The 17092-nt window shown below is 47.8% G+C and overlaps 1 long non-coding RNA gene across 1 annotated transcript; it reads left to right on the plus strand.

Moving 5' to 3' along the window:
• Nucleotides 1–15596: 15596 nt before the first annotated feature.
• LOC144539645 (uncharacterized) lies at nt 15597–16640 on the plus strand. Its single transcript, XR_013505069.1, has 2 exons — nt 15597–15669; nt 16311–16640. It is a non-coding gene; the product is annotated as an uncharacterized LOC144539645 (long non-coding RNA).
• Nucleotides 16641–17092: the final 452 nt, after the last annotated feature.

Below are 17092 nucleotides of genomic sequence, written 5' to 3' on the forward strand. Positions count from 1 at the left end.
ATCTTGCTGTCGTCCAATCAGATCCCTCCTTTCCTCCTGCTGTGGTCCAATCAGATCCCTCCTTTCCTCTTGCTGTGGTCCAATCAGATCCCTCCTTTTATGCCACGGTCCAATCAGAGCTCTCCTTTCATCTTGCTGTCGTCCAATCAGATCCCTCCTTTCCTCCTGCTGTGGTCCAATCAGATCCCTCCTTTTATGCCACGGTCCAATCAGAGCTCTCCTTTCATCTTGCTGACGTCCAATCAGATCACTCCTTTCATCTTGCTGTCGTCCAATCAGATCGCTCCTTTCATCTTGCTGTCGTCCAAACAGATCCCTCCTTTCCTCCTGCTGTGGTCCAATCAGATCCCTCCTTTGCTATTGCTGTGGTCCAATCAGATCCCTCCTTTTATGCCACGGTCCAATCAGAGCTCTCCTTTCATCTTGCTGTCGTCCAATCAGATCCCTCCTTTCCTCCTGCTGTGGTCCAATCAGATCCCTCCTTTTATGCCACGGTCCAATCAGAGCTCTCCTTTCATCTTGCTGACGTCCAATCAGATCCCTCCTTTCATCTTGCTGTCGTCCAATCAGATCGCTCCTTTCCTCCTGCTGTGGTCCAATCAGATCCCTCCTTTTCTGCCACGGTCCAATCAGATCGCTCCTTTCATCTTGCTGTCGTCCAATCAGATCCCTCCTTTCCTCCTGCTGTCGTCCAATCAGATCCCTCCTTTTCTCTTGCTGTGGTCCAATCAGATCCCTCCTTTTATGCCACGGTCCAATCAGAGCTCTCCATTCATCTTGCAGTTGTGCAATCAGATCGCTCCTTTCCTCCTGCTGTGGTCCAATCAGATCCCTCCTTTCCTCTTGCTGTGGTCCAATCAGATCCCTCCTTTTATGCCACGGTCCAATCAGAGCTCTCCTTTCATCTTGCTGTCGTCCAATCAGATCCCTCCTTTCCTCCTGCTGTGGTCCAATCAGATCCCTCCTTTTATGCCACGGTCCAATCAGAGCTCTCCTTTCATATTGCTGTCATCCAATCAGATCGCTCCGTTCATCTTGCTGTCGTCCAATCAGATCGCTCCTTTCCTCCTGCTGTGGTCCAATCAGATCCCTCCTTTTATGCCACGGTCCAATCAGATCGCTCCTTTCATCTTGCTGTCGTCCAATCAGATCGCTCCTTTCCTCCTGCTGTGGTCCAATCAGATCCCTCCTTTTATGCCACGGTCCAATCAGATCGCTCCTTTCATCTTGCTGTCGTCCAATCAGATCGCTCCTTTCATCTTGCTGTCGTCTAATCAGATCGCTCCTTTCCTCCTGCTGTGGTCCAATCAGATCCCTCCTTTCCTCTTGCTGTGGTCCAATCAGATCCCTCCTTTTATGCCACGGTCCAATCAGAGCTCTCCTTTCATCTTGCTTTCGTCCAATCAGATCGCTCCTTTCATCTTGCTGTCGTCCAATCAGATCGCTCCTTTCCTCCTGCTGTGTTCCAATCAGATCCCTCCTTTCCTCTTGCTGTCGTCCAATCAGATCGCTCCTTTCCTCCTGCTGTGGTCCAATCAGATCCCTCCTTTCCTCTTGCTGTGGTCCAATCAGATCCCTCCTTTTATGCCATGGTCCAATCAGAGCTCTCCTTTCATCTTGCTGTCGTCCAATCAGATCGCTCCTTTCATCTTGCTGTCGTCCAATCAGATCGCTCCTTTCCTCCTGCTGTGGTCCAATCAGATCCCTCCTTTGCTATTGCTGTGGTCCAATCAGATCCCTCCTTTTATGCCACGGTCCAATCAGAGCTCTCCTTTCCTCCTGCTGTGGTCCAATCAGATCCCTCCTTTTCTGCCACGGTCCAATCAGATCGATCCTTTCATCTTGCTGTCGTCCAATCAGATAGCTCCTTTCATCTTACTGTCGTCCAATCAGATCGCTCCTTTCCTCCTGCTGTGGTCCAATCAGATCCCTCCTTTCCTCTTGCTGTGGTCCATTCAGATCCCTCCTTTTATGCCACGGTCCAATCAGAGCTCTCCTTTCATCTTGCTGTCGTCCAATCAGATCGCTCCTTTCCTCCTGCTGTGGTCCAATCAGATCCCTCCTTTCCTCTTGCTGTGGTCCAATCAGATCCCTCCTTTTATGCCACGGTCCAATCAGAGCTCTCCTTTCATCTTGCTTTCGTCCAATCAGATCCCTTCTTACCTCCTGCTGTGGTCCAATCAGATCCCTCCTTTTATGCCACGGTCCAATCAGAGCTCTCCTTTCATCTTGCTGTCGTCCAATCAGATCGCTCCTTTCATCTTGCTGTCGTCCAATCAGATCCCTCCTTTCCTCCTGCTGTGGTCCAATCAGATCCCTCCTTTCCTCTTGCTGTGGTCCAATCAGATCCCTCCTTTTATGCCACGGTCCAATCAGAGCTCTCCTTTCATCTTGCTGTCGTCCAATCAGATCCCTCCTTTCCTCCTGCTGTGGTCCAATCAGATCCCTCCTTTTATGCCACGGTCCAATCAGAGCTCTCCTTTCATCTTGCTGACGTCCAATCAGATCACTCCTTTCATCTTGCTGTCGTCCAATCAGATCGCTCCTTTCATCTTGCTGTCGTCCAAACAGATCCCTCCTTTCCTCCTGCTGTGGTCCAATCAGATCCCTCCTTTGCTATTGCTGTGGTCCAATCAGATCCCTCCTTTTATGCCACGGTCCAATCAGAGCTCTCCTTTCATCTTGCTGTCGTCCAATCAGATCCCTCCTTTCCTCCTGCTGTGGTCCAATCAGATCCCTCCTTTTATGCCACGGTCCAATCAGAGCTCTCCTTTCATCTTGCTGACGTCCAATCAGATCCCTCCTTTCATCTTGCTGTCGTCCAATCAGATCGCTCCTTTCCTCCTGCTGTGGTCCAATCAGATCCCTCCTTTTCTGCCACGGTCCAATCAGATCGCTCCTTTCATCTTGCTGTCGTCCAATCAGATCCCTCCTTTCCTCCTGCTGTCGTCCAATCAGATCCCTCCTTTTCTCTTGCTGTGGTCCAATCAGATCCCTCCTTTTATGCCACGGTCCAATCAGAGCTCTCCTTTCATCTTGCTGTCGTCCAATCAGATCCCTCCTTTCCTCCTGCTGTGGTCCAATCAGATCCCTCCTTTCCTCTTGCTGTGGTCCAATCAGATCCCTCCTTTTATGCCACGGTCCAATCAGAGCTCTCCATTCATCTTGCAGTTGTGCAATCAGATCGCTCCTTTCCTCCTGCTGTGGTCCAATCAGATCCCTCCTTTCCTCTTGCTGTGGTCCAATCAGATCCCTCCTTTTATGCCACGGTCCAATCAGAGCTCTCCTTTCATCTTGCTGTCGTCCAATCAGATCCCTCCTTTCCTCCTGCTGTGGTCCAATCAGATCCCTCCTTTTATGCCACGGTCCAATCAGAGCTCTCCTTTCATATTGCTGTCATCCAATCAGATCGCTCCGTTCATCTTGCTGTCGTCCAATCAGATCGCTCCTTTCCTCCTGCTGTGGTCCAATCAGATCCCTCCTTTTATGCCACGGTCCAATCAGATCGCTCCTTTCATCTTGCTGTCGTCCAATCAGATCGCTCCTTTCCTCCTGCTGTGGTCCAATCAGATCCCTCCTTTTATGCCACGGTCCAATCAGATCGCTCCTTTCATCTTGCTGTCGTCCAATCAGATCGCTCCTTTCATCTTGCTGTCGTCTAATCAGATCGCTCCTTTCCTCCTGCTGTGGTCCAATCAGATCCCTCCTTTCCTCTTGCTGTGGTCCAATCAGATCCCTCCTTTTATGCCACGGTCCAATCAGAGCTCTCCTTTCATCTTGCTGTCGTCCAATCAGATCGCTCCTTTCATCTTGCTGTCGTCCAATCAGATCGCTCCTTTCCTCCTGCTGTGTTCCAATCAGATCCCTCCTTTCCTCTTGCTGTCGTCCAATCAGATCGCTCCTTTCCTCCTGCTGTGGTCCAATCAGATCCCTCCTTTCCTCTTGCTGTGGTCCAATCAGATGCCTCCTTTTATGCCATGGTCCAATCAGAGCTCTCCTTTCATCTTGCTGTCGTCCAATCAGATCGCTCCTTTCATCTTGCTGTCGTCCAATCAGATCGCTCCTTTCCTCCTGCTGTGGTCCAATCAGATCCCTCCTTTGCTATTGCTGTGATCCAATCAGATCCCTCCTTTTATGCCACGGTCCAATCAGAGCTCTCCTTTCCTCCTGCTGTGGTCCAATCAGATCCCTCCTTTTCTGCCACGGTCCAATCAGATCGATCCTTTCATCTTGCTGTCGTCCAATCAGATAGCTCCTTTCATCTTACTGTCGTCCAATCAGATCGCTCCTTTCCTCCTGCTGTGGTCCAATCAGTTCCCTCCTTTCCTCTTGCTGTGGTCCATTCAGATCCCTCCTTTTATGCCACGGTCAAATCAGAGGTCTCCTTTCATCTTGCTGTCGTCCAATCAGATCGCTCCTTTCCTCCTGCTGTGGTCCAATCAGATCCCTCCTTTCCTCTTGCTGTGGTCCAATCAGATCCCTCCTTTTATGCCACGGTCCAATCAGAGCTCTCCTTTCATCTTGCTGTCATCCAATCAGAGCGCTCCATTCATCTTGCTGTCGTGCAATCAGAGCTCTCATTTCATCTTGCTGTCGTCCAATCAGACCGCTCCTTTCCTCCTGCTGTGGTCCAATCAGATCCCTCCTTTCCTCTTGCTGTGGTCCAATCAGATCCCTCCTTTTATGCCACGGTCCAATCAGAGCTCTCCTTTCATCTTGCTGTCGTCCAATCAGATCGCTCCTTTCCTCCTGCTGTGGTCCAATCAGATCCCTCCTTTTCTCTTGCTGTGGTCTAATCAGATCCCTCCTTTTATGCCACGGTCCAATCAGAGCTCTCCATTCATCTTGCTGTCGTGCAATCAGATCGCTCCTTTCCTCCTGCTGTGGTCCAATCAGATCCCTCCTTTCCTCTTGCTGTGGTCCAATCAGATCCCTCCTTTTATGCCACGGTCCAATCAGAGCTTTCCTTTCATCGTGCTGTCGTCCAATCAGATCGCTCCTTTCATCTTGCTGTCGTCCAATCAGATCGCTCCTTTCCTCCTGCTGTGGTCCAATCAGATCCCTCCTTTCCTCTTGCTGTGGTCCAATCAGATCCCTCCTTTTATGCCACGGTCCAATCAGAGCTCTCCTTTCATCTTGCTGTCGTCCAATCAGATCCCTTCTTACCTCCTGCTGTGGTCCAATCAGATCCCTCCTTTTATGCCACGGTCCAATCAGATCGCTCCTTTCATCTTGCTGTCGTCCAATCAGATAGCTCCTTTCATCTTGCTGTTGTCAAATCAGATCGCTCCTTTCCTCCTGCTGTGGTCCAATCAGATCCCTCCTTTCCTCTTGCTGTGGTCCAATCAGATCCCTCCTTTTATGCCACGGTCCAATCAGAGCTCTCCTTTCATCTTGCTGTCGTCCAATCAGATCACTCCTTTCATCTTGCTGTCGTCCAATCAGATCCCTCCTTTCCTCTTGCTGTGGTCCAATCAGATCCCTCTCTTTATGCCACGGTCCAATCAGAGCTCTCCTTTCATCTTGCTGTCGTCCAATCAGATCGCTCCTTTCATCTTGCTGTCGTCCAATCAGATCCCTCCTTTCCTACTGCTGTGGTCCAATCAGATCCCTCCTTTCCTCTTGCTGTCGTCCAATCAGATCCCTCCTTTTATGCCACGGTCCAATCAGAACTCTCCTTTCATCTTGCTGTCGTTCAATCAGATCCCTCCTTTCCTCCTGCTGTGGTCCAATCAGATCCCTCCTTTTATGCCACGGTCCAATCAGAGCTCTCCTTTCATCTTGCTGACGTCCAATCAGATCCCTCCTTTCATCTTGCTGTCGTCCAATCAGATCGCTCCTTTCCTCCTGCTGTGGTCCAATCAGATCCCTCCTTTTCTGCCACGGTCCAATCAGATCGCTCCTTTCATCTTGCTGTCGTCCAATCAGATCCCTCCTTTCCTCCTGCTGTCGTCCAATCAGATCCCTCCTTTTCTCGTGCTGTGGTCCAATCAGATCCCTCCTTTTATGCCACGGTCCAATCAGAGCTCTCCTTTCATCTTGCTGTCGTCCAATCAGATCCCTCCTTTCCTCCTGCTGTGGTCCAATCAGATCCCTCCTTTTATCCCACGGTCCAATCAGAGCTCTCCTTTCATCTTGCTGTCATCCAATCAGATCGCTCCTTTCATCTTGCTGTCGTCCAATCAGATCGCTCCTTTCCTCCTGCTGTGGTCCAATCAGATCCCTCCTTTTATGCCACGGTCCAATCAGAGCTCTCCTTTCATCTTGCTGTCGTCCAATCAGATCACTCCTTTCATCTTGCTGTCGTCTAATCAGATCGCTCCTTTCCTCCTGCTGTGGTCCAATCAGATCCCTCCTTTCCTCTTGCTGTCGTCCAATCAGATCGCTCCTTTCCTCCTGCTGTGGTCCAATCAGATCCCTCCTTTCCTCTTGCTGTGGTCCAATCAGATCCCTCCTTTTATGCCACGGTCCAATCAGAGCTCTCCTTTCATCTTGCTGTCGTCCAATCAGATCGCTCCTTTCCTCCTGCTGTGGTCCAATCAGATCCCTCCTTTCCTCTTGCTGTGGTCCAATCAGATCCCTCCTTTTATGCCACGGTCCAATCAGAGCTCTCCTTTCATCTTGCTGTCGTCCAATCAGATCGCTCCTTTCCTCCTGCTGTGGTCCAATCAGATCCCTCCTTTCCTCTTGCTGTGGTCCAATCAGATCCCTCCTTTTATGCCACGGTCCAATCAGAGCTCTCCTTTCATCTTGCTGTGGTCCAATCAGATCGCTCCTTTCCTCCTGCTGTGGTCCAATCAGATCCCTCCTTTCCTCTTGCTGTGGTCCAATCAGATCCCTCCTTTTATGCCACGGTCCAATCAGAGCTCTCCATTCATCTTGCTGTCTTGCAATCAGATCGCTCCTTTCTTCCTGCTGTGGTCCAATCAGATCCCTCCTTTTATGCCACAGTCCAATCAGAGCTCTGCTTTCATCTTGCTGTCGTCCAATCAGATCGCTCCTTTCCTCCTGCTGTGGTCCAATCAGATCCCTCCTTTTATGCCACGGTCCAATCAGAGCTCTCCTTTCATCTTGCTGTCGTCCAATCAGATCCCTCCTTTCTTCTTGCTGTCGTCCAATCAGATCGCTCCTTTCCTCCTGCTGTGGTCCAATCAGATCCCTCCTTTCCTCTTGCTGTGGTCCAATCAGATCCCTCCTTTTATGCCACGGTCCAATCAGAGCTCTCCTTTCATCTTGCTGTCGTCCAATCAGATCCCTCATTTCCTCCTGCTGTGGTCCAATCAGATCCCTCCTTTTATGCCACGGTCCAATCAGAGCTCTCCTTTCATCTTGCTGTCGTCCAATCAGATCACTCCTTTCATCTTGCTGTCGTCCAATCAGATCGCTCCTTTCCTACTGCTGTGGTCCAATCAGATCCCTCCTTTCCTCTTGCTGTGGTCCAATCAGATCCCTCCTTTTATGCCACGGTCCAATCAGATCACTCCTTTCATCTTGCTGTCGTCCAATCAGATCGCTCCTTTCCTCCTGCTGTGGTCCAATCAGATACCTCCTTTTATGCCACGGTCCAATCAGAGCTCTCCTTTCATCTTGCTGTCGTCCAATCAGATCGCTCCTTTCATCTTGCTGTCGTCCAATCAGATCCCTCCTTTCCTCCTGCTGTGGTCCAATCAGATCCCTCCTTTCCTCTTGCTGTGGTCCAATCAGATCCCTCCTTTTATGCCACGGTCCAATCAGAGCTCTCCTTTCATCTTGCTGTCGTCCAATCAGATCCCTCCTTTCCTCCTGCTGTGGTCCAATCAGATCCCTCCTTTTATGCCACGGTCCAATCAGAGCTCTCCTTTCATCTTGCTGACGTCCAATCAGATCACTCCTTTCATCTTGCTGTCGTCCAATCAGATCGCTCCTTTCATCTTGCTGTCGTCCAAACAGATCCCTCCTTTCCTCCTGCTGTGGTCCAATCAGATCCCTCCTTTGCTATTGCTGTGGTCCAATCAGATCCCTCCTTTTATGCCACGGTCCAATCAGAGCTCTCCTTTCATCTTGCTGTCGTCCAATCAGATCCCTCCTTTCCTCCTGCTGTGGTCCAATCAGATCCCTCCTTTTATGCCACGGTCCAATCAGAGCTCTCCTTTCATCTTGCTGACGTCCAATCAGATCCCTCCTTTCATCTTGCTGTCGTCCAATCAGATCGCTCCTTTCCTCCTGCTGTGGTCCAATCAGATCCCTCCTTTTCTGCCACGGTCCAATCAGATCGCTCCTTTCATCTTGCTGTCGTCCAATCAGATCCCTCCTTTCCTCCTGCTGTCGTCCAATCAGATCCCTCCTTTTCTCTTGCTGTGGTCCAATCAGATCCCTCCTTTTATGCCACGGTCCAATCAGAGCTCTCCTTTCATCTTGCTGTCGTCCAATCAGATCCCTCCTTTCCTCCTGCTGTGGTCCAATCAGATCCCTCCTTTCCTCTTGCTGTGGTCCAATCAGATCCCTCCTTTTATGCCACGGTCCAATCAGAGCTCTCCATTCATCTTGCAGTTGTGCAATCAGATCGCTCCTTTCCTCCTGCTGTGGTCCAATCAGATCCCTCCTTTCCTCTTGCTGTGGTCCAATCAGATCCCTCCTTTTATGCCACGGTCCAATCAGAGCTCTCCTTTCATCTTGCTGTCGTCCAATCAGATCCCTCCTTTCCTCCTGCTGTGGTCCAATCAGATCCCTCCTTTTATGCCACGGTCCAATCAGAGCTCTCCTTTCATATTGCTGTCATCCAATCAGATCGCTCCGTTCATCTTGCTGTCGTCCAATCAGATCGCTCCTTTCCTCCTGCTGTGGTCCAATCAGATCCCTCCTTTTATGCCACGGTCCAATCAGATCGCTCCTTTCATCTTGCTGTCGTCCAATCAGATCGCTCCTTTCCTCCTGCTGTGGTCCAATCAGATCCCTCCTTTTATGCCACGGTCCAATCAGATCGCTCCTTTCATCTTGCTGTCGTCCAATCAGATCGCTCCTTTCATCTTGCTGTCGTCTAATCAGATCGCTCCTTTCCTCCTGCTGTGGTCCAATCAGATCCCTCCTTTCCTCTTGCTGTGGTCCAATCAGATCCCTCCTTTTATGCCACGGTCCAATCAGAGCTCTCCTTTCATCTTGCTGTCGTCCAATCAGATCGCTCCTTTCATCTTGCTGTCGTCCAATCAGATCGCTCCTTTCCTCCTGCTGTGTTCCAATCAGATCCCTCCTTTCCTCTTGCTGTCGTCCAATCAGATCGCTCCTTTCCTCCTGCTGTGGTCCAATCAGATCCCTCCTTTCCTCTTGCTGTGGTCCAATCAGATCCCTCCTTTTATGCCACGGTCCAATCAGAGCTCTCCTTTCATCTTGCTGTCCTCCAATCAGATCGCTCCTTTCCTCCTGCTGTGGTCCAATCAGATCCCTCCTTTTATGCCACGGTCCAATCAGATCGCTCCTTTCATCTTGCTGTCGTCCAATCAGATCGCTACTTTCATCTTGCTGTCGTCAAATCAGATCGCTCCTTACCTCCTGCTGTGGTCCAATCAGATCCCTCCTTTCCTCCTGCTGTGGTCCAATCAGATCCCTCCTTTTATGCCACGGTCCAATCAGAGCTCTCCTTTCATCTCGCTGTCGTCCAATCAGATCCCTCCTTTCCTCCTGCTGTGGTCCAATCAGATCCCTCCTTTTATGCCACAGTCCAATCAGAGCTCTACTTTCATCTTGCTGTCGTCCAATCAGATCACTCCTTTCATCTTGCTGTCGTCCAATCAGATCGCTCCTTTCCTCCTACTGTGGTCCAATCAGATCCCTCCTTTCCTCTTGCTGTGGTCCAATCAGATCCCTCCTTTTATGCCACGGTCCAATCAGAGCTCTCCATTCATCTTGCTGTCTTGCAATCAGATCGCTCCTTTCTTCCTGCTGTGGTCCAATCAGATCCCTCCTTTTATGCCACAGTCCAATCAGAGCTCTGCTTTCATCTTGCTGTCGTCCAATCAGATCGCTCCTTTCCTCCTGCTGTTGTCCAATCAGATCCCTCCTTTTATGCCACGGTCCAATCAGAGCTCTCCTTTCATCTTGCTGTCTTGCAATCAGATCGCTCCTTTCTTCCTGCTGTGGTCCAATCAGATCCCTCCTTTTATGCCACAGTCCAATCAGAGCTCTGCTTTCATCTTGCTGTCGTCCAATCAGATCGCTCCTTTCCTCCTGCTGTGGTCCAATCAGATCCCTCCTTTTATGCCACGGTCCAATCAGAGCTCTCCTTTCATCTTGCTGTCGTCCAATCAGATCCCTCCTTTCATCTTGCTGTCGTCCAATCAGATCGCTCCTTTCCTCCTGCTGTGGTCCAATCAGATCCCTCCTTTCCTCTTGCTGTGGTCCAATCAGATCCCTCCTTTTATGCCACGGTCCAATCAGAGCTCTCCTTTCATCTTGCTGTCGTCCAATCAGATCCCTCCTTTCCTCCTGCTGTGGTCCAATCAGATCCCTCCTTTTATGCCACGGTCCAATCAGAGCTCTCCTTTCATCTTGCTGTCATCCAATCAGATCGCTGCTTTCATCTTGCTGTCGTCCAATCAGATCGCTCCTTTCCTCCTGCTGTGGTCCAATCAGATCCCTCCTTTTATGCCACGGTCCAATCAGATCGCTCCTTTCATCTTGCTGTCGTCCAATCAGATCGCTCCTTTCATCTTGCTGTCGTCTAATCAGATCGCTCCTTACCTCCTGCTGTGGTCCAATCAGATCCCTCCTTTCCTCTTGCTGTGGTCCAATCAAATCCCTCCTTTTATGCCACGGTCCAATCAGAGCTCTCCTTTCATCTTGCTGTCGTCCAATCATATCCCTCCTTTCCTCCTGCTGTGGTCCAATCAGATCCCTCCTTTTATGCCACGGTCCAATCAGAGCTCTCCTTTCATCTTGCTGTCGTCCAATCAGATCACTCCTTTCATCTTGCTGTCGTCCAATCAGATCGCTCCTTTCCTACTGCTGTGGTCCAATCAGATCCCTCCTTTCCTCTTGCTGTGGTCCAATCAGATCCCTCCTTTTATGCCACGGTCCAATCAGATCGCTCCTTTCATCTTGCTGTCGTCCAATCAGATAGCTCCTTTCATCTTGCTGTCGTCCAATCAGATCGCTCCTTTCCTCCTGCTGTGGTCCAATCAGATCCCTCCTTTCCTCTTGCTGTGGTCCAATCAGATCCCTCCTTCTATGCCATGGTCCAATCAGAGCTCTCCTTTCATCTTGCTGTCGTCCAATCAGATCGCTCCTTTCCTCCTGCTGTGGTCCAATCAGATCCATCCGTTCCTCTTGCTGTGGTCCAATCAGATCCCTCCTTTTATGCCACGGTCCAATCAGATCACTCCTTTCATCTTGCTGTCGTCCAATCAGATCGCTCCTTTCCTCCTGCTGTGGTCCAATCAGATCCCTCCTTTTATGCCACGGTCCAATCAGAGCTCTCCTTTCATCTTGCTGTCGTCCAATCAGATCGCTCCTTTCATCTTGCTGTCGTCCAATCAGATCGCTCCTTTCCTCCTGCTGTGGTCCAATCAGATCCCTCCTTTCCTCTTGCTGTGGTCCAATCAGATCCCTCCTTTTATGCCACGGTCCAATCAGAGCTCTCCTTTCATCTTGCTGTCGTCCAATCAGATCCCTCCTTTCCTCCTGCTGTGGTCCAATCAGATCCCTCCTTTCCCTTTTGCTGTCGTCCAATCAGATCCCTCCTTTCCTCCTGTTGTGGTCCAATCAGATCCCTCCTTTCCTCTTGCTGTGGTACAATCAGATCCTTCCTTTTATGCCACGGTCCAATCAGAGCTCTCCTTTCATCTTGCTGTCGTCCAATCAGATCCCTCCTTTCCTCCTGCTGTGGTCCAATCAGATCCCTCCTTTCCTCTTGCTGTGGTCCAATCAGATCCCTCCTTTTATGCCACGGTCCAATCAGAGCTCTCCTTTCATCTTGCTGTCGTCCAATCAGATGGCTCCTTTCCTCCTGCTGTGGTCCAATCAGATCCCTCCTTTTCTCCTGCTGTGGTCCAATCAGATCCCTCCTTTTATGCCACGGTCCTATCAGAGCTCTTCTTTCATCTTGCTGTCGTCCAATCAGATCGCTCCTTTCCTCCTGCTGTGGTCCAATCAGATCTTTCCTCTTGCTGTGGTCCAATCAGATCCCTCCTTTCATGCCACGGTCCAATCAGAGCTCTCCTTTCATCTTGCTGTCGTCCAGTCAGATCGCTCCTTTCCTCCTGCTGTGGTCCAATCAGATCCCTCCTTTCCTCTTGCTGTGGTCCAATCAGATCCCTCCTTTTATGCCACGGTCCAATCAGAGCTCTCCATTCATCTTGCTGTCTTGCAATCAGATCGCTCCTTTCCTCCTGCTGTGGTCCAATCAGATCCCTCCTTTCCTCTTGCTGTGGTCCAATCAGATCCCTCCTTTTATGCCACGGTCCAATCAGAGCTCTCCTTTCATCTTGCTGTCGTCCAATCAGATCTCTCCTTTCCTCCTGCTGTGGTCCAATCAGATCCCTCCTTTTATGACACGGTCCAATCAGAGCTCTCCTTTCCTCTTGCTGTGGTCCAATCAGATCCCTCCTTTTATGCCACGGTCCAATCATAGCTCTCCTTTCATCTTGCTGTCGTCCAATCAGATCGCTCCTTTCCTCCTGCTGTGGTCCAATCAGATCCCTCCTTTCCTCTTGCTGTGGTCCAATCAGATCCCTCCTTTTATGCCACGGTCCAATTAGAGCTCTCCTTTCATCTTGCTGTCGTCCAATCAGAGCTCTCCTTTCCTCCTGCTGTAGTCCAATCAGATCTCTCCGTTCCTCCTGCTGTGGTCCAATCAGATCACTCCAGAAAATGGTGTTTCTCCCTCCAAACAGCCTTTAAACACCAAAAACGCTGTTTCTACCTCCGAACAGCCTTTAGACACAGAAAACGGCGTTTCTCCCTCCAAACAGCCTTTAAACACCAAAAACGCTGTTTCTACCTCCGAACAGCCTTTAGACACAGAAAACGGCATTTGTAGCTCCAAACAGCCTTTAGTCACCGAAAACGCTGTTTCTACCTCCAAACAGCCTTTAGACACCGAAAACGGCGTTTCTCCCTCCAAACAGCCTTTAAACCCCAAAAACGCTGCCTCTTTACTTTCAGAGTAGAGAATGCAGAGCAGCAATATAAAACTAGAGAAAGCCAGCCAACCTGCACACCTGCTGTAGCCAGTACAATCCACCAGAGGGCGCCCTCACTCCACACAAAACCTCATCATAAAGAACTGCTACTCAGAAAACTCTGTGCATGTTTTTTTTTTATCATATTTATTTATTTTCCATCATAAGCACAACATATATAACCATACATACACAATACATACAACCAGTAAGGTAATAATGGCTGCAGTGTGTGATTAACATAAATAAAAAAGAACTCAGCCACACTATTTCTCTAATTACTCGGGTGGAGAGAGGCTGGAGGCTGGGCGGCGTATTTATGCTTTAAGGCTGATTAGACAACATTTAATATCATTATATAATTAATTTATAAAGCATATTTACTACAGATTCCGCCTCAATAGATTTTTTGTATTATTATATTGGTATTTAGTCATAAAAACGTAGTAACACATATTGGACAATAAGGCTTTTATATTGAAAGTTGTGACCGGAAGTGCTGTTTCCTTGTCAGTCCAGTACAGACTGATTGCTGACTAGCCGCTAGTTATGTTACTACTAAATGTGTGTTTTATGGTATCTCTTTTTTTTCCCCCCTTGTGCTCTATTGTATCTTGCTGTACTCGGTTTACCTTCTTTTTACCTCACTGTTTTAATCTCTTATTTTCACAAAAGCCCTTCTAGGGACGGGTGTTGCAAAGCATCCGCTATAAACACTATGATACTTCGGATAGCTGTTCTAATAGCCATTAGTTTGGGTTTGATAAGTGTGATTGTATTTGTATGTTACTGCCTCTGAACGCTCATATAGTGAAGTCTGTCTTTTCTTACCTTTTAATGTGATTTGATTGTATATTTGCTCATGTCCGTGTCACATGCTGTTTGTCTTGATCAGGGACGTGCAGAGAGTTCTTCAGGGGCTCAAATGAAAAAAGGGGCATCTACAGTGTCAAACAGTCTGTGGAAGAATCTCTGTGTTTTAGGAGTGCAGCAATGCGGTGTTGTTATATCCCTTTACTTTACTCATCTGTTATATTTGCTTCCATCTCTTGTCTTTCTGTCTCACTGTCCTCTTCTTTCTCCCCCTCATCTCTCTGCATTTCTGTCTGCCTGTGCTAAATATTAAATACAATAATATAGTAATGAATACTCAATTATCTTATTATATTTCTATCTTAATAGTACAAGCTGAAGACTCTAAACAAAATGTAACAATCTTTATTGGATATATTTTAAGATAAAGTCACTAAATCTATTTTTTTCCTTGCATGATGAAGGTAAGTCAGCTGCCTTGCCACCGTCTGACTCCCCAGTCTGCCTCTCACCTGTTGTCTTGAGTCCCTCCAGCTGCCTTCTGCTTTACTTTCTCTTTTACTTTCGCCCTTCTTGCTTTCGAGGGCGTCTTGCAGCCACTCACTATATAATATGTAAAATATATATTTTGCACGTGTCTGGTCTTGATGCTGCTGTCTTTGTCACATCTGGAAAATGACTTTTGATCTCAGTGAAACGTCCTGGTTAAACAAATCTAAAAACAAAACGATGTTCAATTAACCTCATCAATTCTGATGAGGTTAATTCAAAATTGATTCTGCAAATCCTGAAATCAGTTCAACAGAGCTACAGAGCAGCAGGTTTTGACATTCACTCCTGTAGGTGGCGCTCTAGAGATTATTTCCAGAAGTACGGAGTCTAGTCTTGCGAGGCCAGACCTAAATCCACCATTTTACCCAAATCATGTTTTAGGTCTGGGGATCACCTTCCCCTTTTTCTCTGTCAGTGCTTCCTGGTTGACCGTGAGGCTCCTGTGCTCATATTTTCATTGGCTACACAGAATGTCAATCAGTGACACCAGTCAGAGGGAGACGACGTCACCGCCCAGCGCTGTTTTTGTTTTGTGTCGCTGAATTAAACTTCCTGTCAGGAGAAGAACAGTCAGCTGAGTTTGCCAGTTTCAGACTCTGCCTCAGTTTGTGCTAACATCATGTTACAGAGATGAAGCTTTACAGAAGCTGTTTACAGCAGTTAGATGTGTTAGCATGTTGCTAACAGGCTGCGGGAAAACCTTCTTCGCTCGATTCTGATTGGTCATCCCTTTCCTTTTGCTTTTGTGTGAAACAGGTCAGGATATTTAACAGGTTTCTCTCTGCGTATGAAACTTGGTAGAGGTTGCACTTGACCAAACTGTGTGTTGTTCCTCCGTTCAGCCACAGGAGGCGCCTCCTCCCTCTGCTCCCCCGCCAAGGAGGAGAAACCCAGCAGGAGGAGCAAGGAGAAGCACAAGGCCAAGAAGCAGCACAAACACAAGAAGGAGAAAAAGGTAGAGGAGAAAAGCCGAAGACGTTCTGTGTCAAATAAAACCTCCGGTCTGCTTCCTCCCCTCTGACTTCCTGTTATTTCTCCCCAGAAGAAGAAGCACAAGAAGCACAAACACAAAGGGAAGCAGCAGCTCGGAAGACGGCGAGGGAGACGAAGACGGCGAGGCCGGACAGGCGTCGACAGAGGAGCTGCTGAAAAGGTCAGAGGTCACGGAGGTCCTGGGTTATTATAACCGTCCAGCAGTCAGAACACACAGAGCAACAGCCTGGAAATCACTGAGAAATAATGTAGTGTCAGCTGTTAAAGAGCATCACAGTTCATTATGGAGGAATACATTCAGCATACATTATCTGAGTGAATTCAAAAGGTCAACAGTAGAATCAGCTTCAATTTCTGGATCACCAACTTTACAAGCAACCAACAGTAAAGAGGTCAAGGGTCAGAGGTCACAGCACCCTGACAATAGATGGAACAAATCTTTTCTGTCAGGTGAAAAAATGTCCAAATGTCCAAAATGTCAACTTTTCATGAACTAAGAAGCAGCTTTGTCTTTAGCAGATGAACGTGCAATTCTGAGTCTGTCCAGTTTGTTTTGAAAAGGTTTCAGAAACCCAAGGCTCGCAGGATTTTAGAGGAACATGTAATCCTTCAGTTGAAGATAAAACATGAAAATTACAGAAATTGGAGTTGCGAGCTTTCCATGTGACAACAGTGAAATATTCCTGTGACCCCAGAATGACCATGGATGGTAGAGAAGTGCAGAGGAAAGACATGAAGCCGGGCAGAAGAGACTTGTCAGGTCTGCTGCATCGTGTCTCACTGTCTGTCCTTTCCTTCCAGGCTGAAGAGCGTGCGATCGAAGCAGCTGTGGTGAAACAGGAGGTTCTGGGTCCTCTGTGAGGACGACCAGCGTGAAAACACTCTGTACACAAACTGCTGCTTTCATTTTAGATAACCGACTAGTTGTTGTTCTTTTTTAAAAATAAAATGTTTATCACATGGTGTTGGTGTGTTTGTTACTGCTGATAACTGCACAGTGGTTGATAAACACACAGACGAATCTAGTTAAATCTAATATATCTTGTTTCACATTCTTCAACAAATCTAGGAAAATATTTTTTTAATATACTGGTGACAAAAAAATGTATTAAAAATGAACTTTTACTTTTACTCCTTGTGGGTCTTTGAAGCAGCAGATGGTAACAGGATACAGCAAGAAAAATAGAATATAAATAAGAATAGAGCAAATGGGGTATTAAACATACACAGCTGTCTATTGTCCTTAATAAATATATTTAAATCAAAGATTTATATAACATGTACAGAATCAAACCAGAAAATCTTACTTCCAGGATGAGCGACACATGATCGACCAATCAGAGCTGGCTGAGAGATTTAGGACTTTTCTCTGATGCTGCAGTCAAGTCATGTTAACCAGTTTTATCATTTTTCACCTTTTTCATACTGCACACTTTCTCAAACTTTTTGGTATATATTCTCATAAAGTCCTGATACTTTTTTTTTTTTTTTTTCCTCGTGCCTCACTAAGTTCTACTGCTGCTATTTTAAATCACTTAATGCTGTAATCCAGACTTTTATCATACTTTAATTCATCCACAAAA

Source organism: Centroberyx gerrardi, chromosome 1, assembly GCF_048128805.1.
Source record: "Centroberyx gerrardi isolate f3 chromosome 1, fCenGer3.hap1.cur.20231027, whole genome shotgun sequence".
Taxonomy (NCBI): domain Eukaryota; kingdom Metazoa; phylum Chordata; class Actinopteri; order Beryciformes; family Berycidae; genus Centroberyx; species Centroberyx gerrardi.